This window comes from Crotalus tigris, unplaced genomic scaffold (assembly GCF_016545835.1).
Source record: "Crotalus tigris isolate CLP2741 ecotype Arizona unplaced genomic scaffold, ASM1654583v1 scf7180000018199.9712020701:307424, whole genome shotgun sequence".
NCBI lineage: Eukaryota > Metazoa > Chordata > Lepidosauria > Squamata > Viperidae > Crotalus > Crotalus tigris.
This window is the reverse complement of record NW_024096878.1, coordinates 195,385-202,841: the sequence shown is the minus strand read 5'-3', so window position 1 is coordinate 202,841 and position 7,457 is coordinate 195,385.

Below are 7,457 nucleotides of genomic sequence, written 5' to 3'. Positions count from 1 at the left end.
TGGAGCCATAATTTATGGAAATCATCATCTACCTACAATTTCTTACCATGTGTTTCCAAGGCTGGAAATCAATCTGCAGTTCATAAGAAGCCTATCCAGCCTATGATTTGCAGAATATTAACCACCAAGCCACTTGGTTTGTAGCTCTCCATTCTTTTGCCTTCATTATACAAGTTCCTGTAAAACTTTGTGGACACAGAATATCATTCCTCGTAGAAGGATATTGCATAAAAATTCAGCAATATTGGACTGTAGGGCTTGAAAATTTTTGTAGAAGCTTGTAATATTTTCACTTTGAAGCTACAGATTTTGCAGAACAAAATGATAATCTAAGGCTATAGTGCTAAAAGAAGACTATAGCCTAAAGTCCAGGCCATCTTAGATCTCTTAGTGTTTCATTCCTATCAAGTTACCAAAATAACAGTTGAACAGATTTATTGTAACAGTTAGTGGCAAAGACTATATATTCAGAGAAATAAGAATAAGAATAAAAAAGAGATATTCTGCTTTTAAGTCCTTGGCTGGACTTTTGGAAAATATCTGGTTGGCTTAAGGGAAATAGTCTGGATTTTGATTCAATAGATAGATCAGGGGTGTCAAACTGCCGAATGGGCCGAATGCATCATAGCAAAACTATGCTCACCATATTGCTGGCAATGGCAAAAAAAAAAGTCACAATACATCACATCACATCATGCAACATTGTGAGTTTGACACCCCTGAGATAGATGATAGATAGATAGATAGATAGATAGATAGATAGATAGATAGATAGATAGACAGACAGATAGACAGATGATAGATGTAGATGATAGAGATAAAGAGAGGCAGACAGACATATGCAAGCACATATATACATAGACACAGGCACTTTTGCACAATGCTATGTGTTTGTGTGTGTGTATATATATACATACGCACAAACACTCATTACCTTCTAAGTCTTAACTATTGATAAATATTCCAAACATAATAAAATACTTTCCATAAATCCTAAGCTACAGTAAATTAGTTTTCCAACCATTATGTCATATACTTAAATATGTGAAACAGGAAAAAGATGTAAATCTGAAGTAAAAAAAACAAAAGGTCTTAGCATACAAATGTGTTTCCCTAAAATGTATTTTCAAAAAGATACACAGTGGTGAATTTGTTTATGAGCAAACTTAAAAATGAGCAAAGAATTGGCTTAAATGTGAATTTCACAACATAAGTGTATTCTGAGCCATAGAGAACCCAGGAAGCATAAATAACCATAAAACAGATCAGATCACCTAAAAAATATGAATGAAACAACAACACTAAGACTAAATCAAATAACCAAAAATGGACCAACATCTTATTTGAAATTTATCTCAGCATACATATTGATAGTTGGATGATATTGTATTTCTATGTAACTATACATTAAAGTTATATTAACTTCTTAAATTGCTAAACAGGTTTAATTCTTCCATTTCTATTCATTTCTGATCATTAGACTGAAATAAGCAGTTTCCATTGGCTAAATTTTCTTACATTCTCCCTAGAAGGAAGCATGACATTGAAACAATGTTCTTTTGTTCAAATAGTGCCATAAAATATACATGTTATAACTTCCAGAAGCAACAGTGCTATCAGAATTGATAAAGACCCTCACTTGACACATCCACACCTGACCCATCACAAGACCCATTTTAAGACCCTGACCTGAGGAGACCCTCACCTGACATGACCTCACTATCACAAGACCTAGTGACCACACCTGAAGCTCTTATAAACAGAACACTGACACTGACATCCTTTAAATTCCACGAAGATGTTACCTAGCCTGGTAATGAAATGTTTGGAAACCACCCCACAAGCTCAGAGAATGGACCTTCACCCTCAATTAGAGTTTTATCAAGCAAAGACTGGGGGTATCTGGAGCTTTTCTGGGATTTTTGGCTTAGTTGTTGTATGATGATTAGAAACCTTCTGGCACTGACAGACACAACTTGCTTCTTTATTTGTCTTCTGTCACATTGATGACAGTATAAATCACGTAAAAAGATATTGAACTGAATGATACCTTTTGCTCTTATTAAACAATCTGTAAGTATTTTCAGGAAGCAAAGTGATGAAAACAGTAAAACATATTTGTTTTTCTCCCCCTCTTACAACCAATCTAAACTTCTTGCTTCATGTTGTCCTATAGAAGTAAGACATTGTGTCATTTGTATCTTCATCTTTGTTGTTAGAGATGTGGCTTGGCCTGACTTAAACCTTTTCAGGATTTCAGTAGCAGTTCCTTTTGTTCGGCCACTTCTGTCTCCTCTTTGACCTAAGAATGGAAGAGTTGGGAAATATTACTGTTCTTCCAGCTGCTGTGTTGAATCTAGAAGGGATGTTTTGCAGTTTCCTCTCCTTTAGTGGCAGTTGCATTAAAGAAAAAGGGCTGGAGAACAGTGCAGGAGAAAAACTGCTATGGCTATTAATACCCTAATGCACATTACAACACTCAATAAAGCAGTGAGCGCAGCATGCTACTTTTGACTTCTGCCACCATGGAAAAAGAGATTAGTGGCAATGTATCATTTAGAATGTCAATCTGTCTACCACAGTATCAGAATAAGATTTAATAATGATAATGTTTGTACCTCTTTCTCAAACTCAAACTACAGTAAATGAAATGGTGCCTTACACTATACATCCAGAACCAGACTAAAAATTCAAGCAAGAGACCCAGTCACAAGACCATTAACCAGAGGAACTTGCAATGGGTAGTCAGGTTGGGAGTACAGATGAAGAAAGAAGAGGACAATTTCAATATAAGAAACTCTTATATAGCTAAAGTTGCTGTTTTTGTCTACCGTAATTAGAAGTTAGTACTCCCTCCTCTTGAAGAGTTGTGCTGATCTCTACTGCATGCTCTTATTTAGCTGGTGATGGGTTTGGGGTTTTTTTTTTTTTTTGCTATCTGAATTATCAGCCCCCTGAACCAAGTTGAACACTCTTCACCAGGTGGCTGAAAGAATCCTTTCAGCTCTTCACCTCCTGAGAGTCTGCTCAAAATCAGAGGAGTCCATAACCTCAATAAGCATCATGACCTCTTTAATGTATGGGACCAATGACTCTCTTTAATATATGGAAAGGTAGAGTTGAGTGACTTTGGGCAGTTGCCTAGGAAATAGGGTTTTGCCCCCTTACATAAGCGGCAGGATATCTGGTATAGGCATTCTGCATGTACAATGTGTGACTAGGGCTGTTTCAGATTACATGTCCAGCATTCTTCAGAAAGAGCAGCAACCACCTGACAGGTTGCACTTGGGGTAGGACATGGACTGAAGCCGGAGTTGCTTTCCAGGCACATCAGGAATGCTCTTCCCCAGTACATGTCTAATCTATCAGCCAAGCTATAGCATTATTCAGCATTCAAAAATATCCTGACTGATGGGCATAGATGTGAGATTGGAAGGAGCAATTGAACAATTCCACCAACACCTGTCTGCTGTGCCTTTGACCATCAGTCAGACTATTTCTGATTACAAATCTTGTATCTGGAAGTATAAAATAGGTGTCACAAAAAACCTAAAAATGCTTGGGTGGCAGGTTGCCCATACAGTTGAATAATGTACAGTAGACTAAAGCATAAAAACAGCTCTCTTGCTTTCACCCTTTTTACCCATGATGTCAATGAGGTTCAGGGAGTGTGATTGGCAAGTGGTAATCACACTCCTTCAACCATGGGAAGTGTTGTGCTATCAGCAAGTAGCCATGACCAGCAGCTCCTGAATGTAGCCAATACAATACTCAAAAGTAGGCAAAATGACTTAACCTTCCACCGAAACAAACAACATTTATTTAATAAAAACAGTGAACAAAAGTGGAAATTCCCCCTGGGAACAGAGCTGGCAGAACCTGGCTCTATTGCCTGAGTTAAATATCCTGGAGAACTATTCTTTAAATATATAAAATAACAATACATACATACTTTTAAAATACTGCATAGGCAAGATGGAAGGAAATGGTAGGGGTCCATCCCAAATGGAGGGAAAGACTCAGTGGGGAGGACCCACTCTGCACCAGCTCCTCTTATGACATCACCAACATTTAGAAGGTGCCAATGCCAGGAGAAGTTGGAAAAAAAGTTAAACTGTTTCTAAAGTGGATTTACTAAATCCACGTGCTTTGTCTAAAGGAAACTGGGGAAGAAACAGAAGTGCTATCGTGACAATAGTCTTTTAAAAGCAGTGAGGGGGCATCTTCAGGCTGTAGTTAATAGGATATGAGGACTGATTAAGAAATCAGCAAGGATGTATGCAAATGAATACACATACATATACAGAACTTTATTGACTGTTGTATGTCAAGAATAAAATATGAAAATAAATTTACTTGGCAAAATATAGTAGTCTCCAATTTATGAGCATGCCATTTTTTCTCTTTATTTTGATGGCACTGAAACAAAATATGGATGAAAGCAACAAAGCAATAGTCTAGCTGACATTTTGTGGCATTATAAACCCATAAATGTTCATTTTAATTGGAGATTATAAAACTTGTTCCTTTAGGGGGGCTTGTGCAGAACCATTAAAACTCCACCATTATCTTTCCTTTTCAGAACAATGGGCATAAAATAGATTAGAAATAGGCTCAATACCTAAATCCTAGGAGATTTTTGCAAAATGCAGAGAAACAGCTAGAAAAATAATAGAATGTGTACTTTGATCCTTGAAACAGATTGCAAATATTCTTCCTTGTCCTGCCAATTCTTTCCCACTCTATTTGGAATGTGGAAGGAAATGGAAAATCCTATTGACCCATCACTTGATTTGAAAGATCAATAGACAGATCTTAGGCAGAACAGAACTGCCTAAAATGGCAGTTCTGAATAATCAGTCACCCATCAAAGTATTTCTATTCTCCACCTTTGTTTTTCCAGATCATAAAACAGTCCTACGCTAATAAAGTATCGGTTGAATGCACCTCTCTAACTATAGGTGGACTTTCTTTGCTCCATTTTGGAAGTATTTTAGAGGTTGCTGGTTCAAAGTTTCTTTTCTTTATGTACCAGAAAATATATATGTGGACTTTGTATTTATTTGCATGTTCCAGGAATTGTGTTTAAAGATAGATAGATAGATAGATAGATAGATAGATAGATAGATAGATAGATAGATAGATAGATAGATAGATATAGATATAGATATAGATATAGATATAGATATAGATATAGATAATTTTATTATTTACTTGATTTCTATAGCCACCCATTTCAACAAGTAACTCTGGGTGGTGCACAACATAAAATATAAAAACAATTAAAACTATTAAAACACTACAAAATAAATATTTTCAAGCTTATTGTTCCAAAGATTACAGACATAATATCAATTTGATCAATTTCCTATAAAAATACTTAAATAGTTTAGGAACCTTGATTTCTCTAAAATTTCTAATCCCTGCAATGGCAGCACCAGCTAATAACAGTGTTTGAGCTGCCAAAAGCATTTTGAGATAAAGTTGTTTTACTTTTACTAAAAATTAAATACGGAATTGCAACTGTGGAGCATGTCTTATCATATTGCCCTATGTATAATACAGCCAGAATTAAATTACTGTCTCTCCTTGGAATTGATCCCTCTGGTTCTAATGTTAGTAATTTGGTCTTATATTGTCTAGGAGATGACTCCTCCTATATTACTTCTCAGGTTTCTAAATTTCTTTTAAGAGCTGTAACTATTAGAGGAGAACGTTGTAATTCCCTTTAGCCAAGGCTTCTGGTGTTAACTGTTTGTGATTGTATTTTTCTTGTGTTTTCTTTTGTTGCACTTGCATTTTGGTCTGTGACCGCAAAATAAAAATTATTATTATTATAATATGGAATTGCGTTATTCCTTAATGGAAGCTTAGCATGAATGAAAATTCTATTTGCAACTCAATATATTTTTCCCTGTATAAATTTTGCAGTATTGAAACTAGGTATTCAAACTGATCCCTGCACAAAGAAAAGTTCTAAAACCTGCTAGAAGCTTGGTATAGTCCAGAGGTGTCAACCTGCCGGCCCATGGGCCAGTTGCATCATATGGATGCCACGCCCACCCCAGCTCCAGCAATGCAAAAAGAAATCACAATAAGTCACGACACATCACATGATATGGTGAGTTTGACACCCGTGATATAGTCAAAGAATAATTCTCAAGTGGAGTCTAAACAGGAGCTGAAAGTCGAAATTACTAATTTCAGCCAGTGACTGAAAGGAAAAGAAAAGTAATAAAGTTGAATGTGTGAAAAATTAAATCCACCTTTCCCAACAGGCAATTGTAATTTATGCATTGAAACACACGCAGAAAGCCCAGCCAATTATTCGCTATCATATAAATTCATTTAAAATTCTCTGATAAAGAAAAAGAAAAAGACCTTTCAAAATGTAAATCAACATTGATGTTAAATTCATCTTCATCACAGATGTCTGTGCGCAGTACTCAAGAGAAATCCAGGCCATCTGTCTAGTTATTCTTTCATTTGTATCCAAATAAGAGATAAGTTCAAATGTACCAACTGAAATATGCTTCCACCTTTACATCAAGATAAACAAAGAAATCAGAATCCAATCTATAGCATGACACAATCCTTCTACCGTCTACAATGACGCCATGACCCAATGGCACCTACTCCAATTTCTGGCATAACCAAGCAGGCTATTAATTTAATTACATTAGATTGTGATAGCAGTATACAAATGGTATAGACAGACCAGGGATCTGAAGAGACAGGAGGGCCTAGAAGAGCAGAAAGAAAGAGGGGGAGTGGAGCTGGTCCTGCTGGTTCAGCTATCTATATCACCTTCTCCTCCATTGCTGCTCCTAAGTCTGCTATCGCCATAGCAACAGCATTGACATTGTTCTTTTCCTTTTCTGACATGGATTCTGTCACTGGGTAAGAAATCGTGAGGAGTCCATGGAAGGCTTGGCTGCTTCCCCAGCACTTGCTGCTGGAAACTTTTTCCTCTTCCTGTTCATATCCATTTCTTCTCTATTCCAGAGTAACTGTGTGTCTGTGTGTGGAGAGGAACTTCTGAGGGTAGAGACAAGTAGAACTACATGCACATGCAGTTGTATGCTGAAAAGGAGAGGAGGAGAGGTCCACTTTGAATCTGAAAGTAAGACAGGAGGAGGAAAAGGATATATTTTGAAGGGACTACAGGTTGTCCTCGCCTTATGACCATAATTAAGCCCAAAATTTCTGTTGTTAAGTGAGACACTTAAGTGAACTTTGCCCCATTTTATGACCTTTTTTGACACAGTTGTTAAGTGAACTGCTGCAGCTGTTAAGTTAGTAAGTGAATCTGGCTTCCCATTGACTTTGCTTGTCAGAAATTTGCAAAAGGTGATCACATGACTCCGGGACATTGCAACCGTCATAAATATGAACTAATTGCCAAGCATCCAAATTTTGATTGCGTGACCACGGGGAGGTTGCAAAGGTTGTGTGAA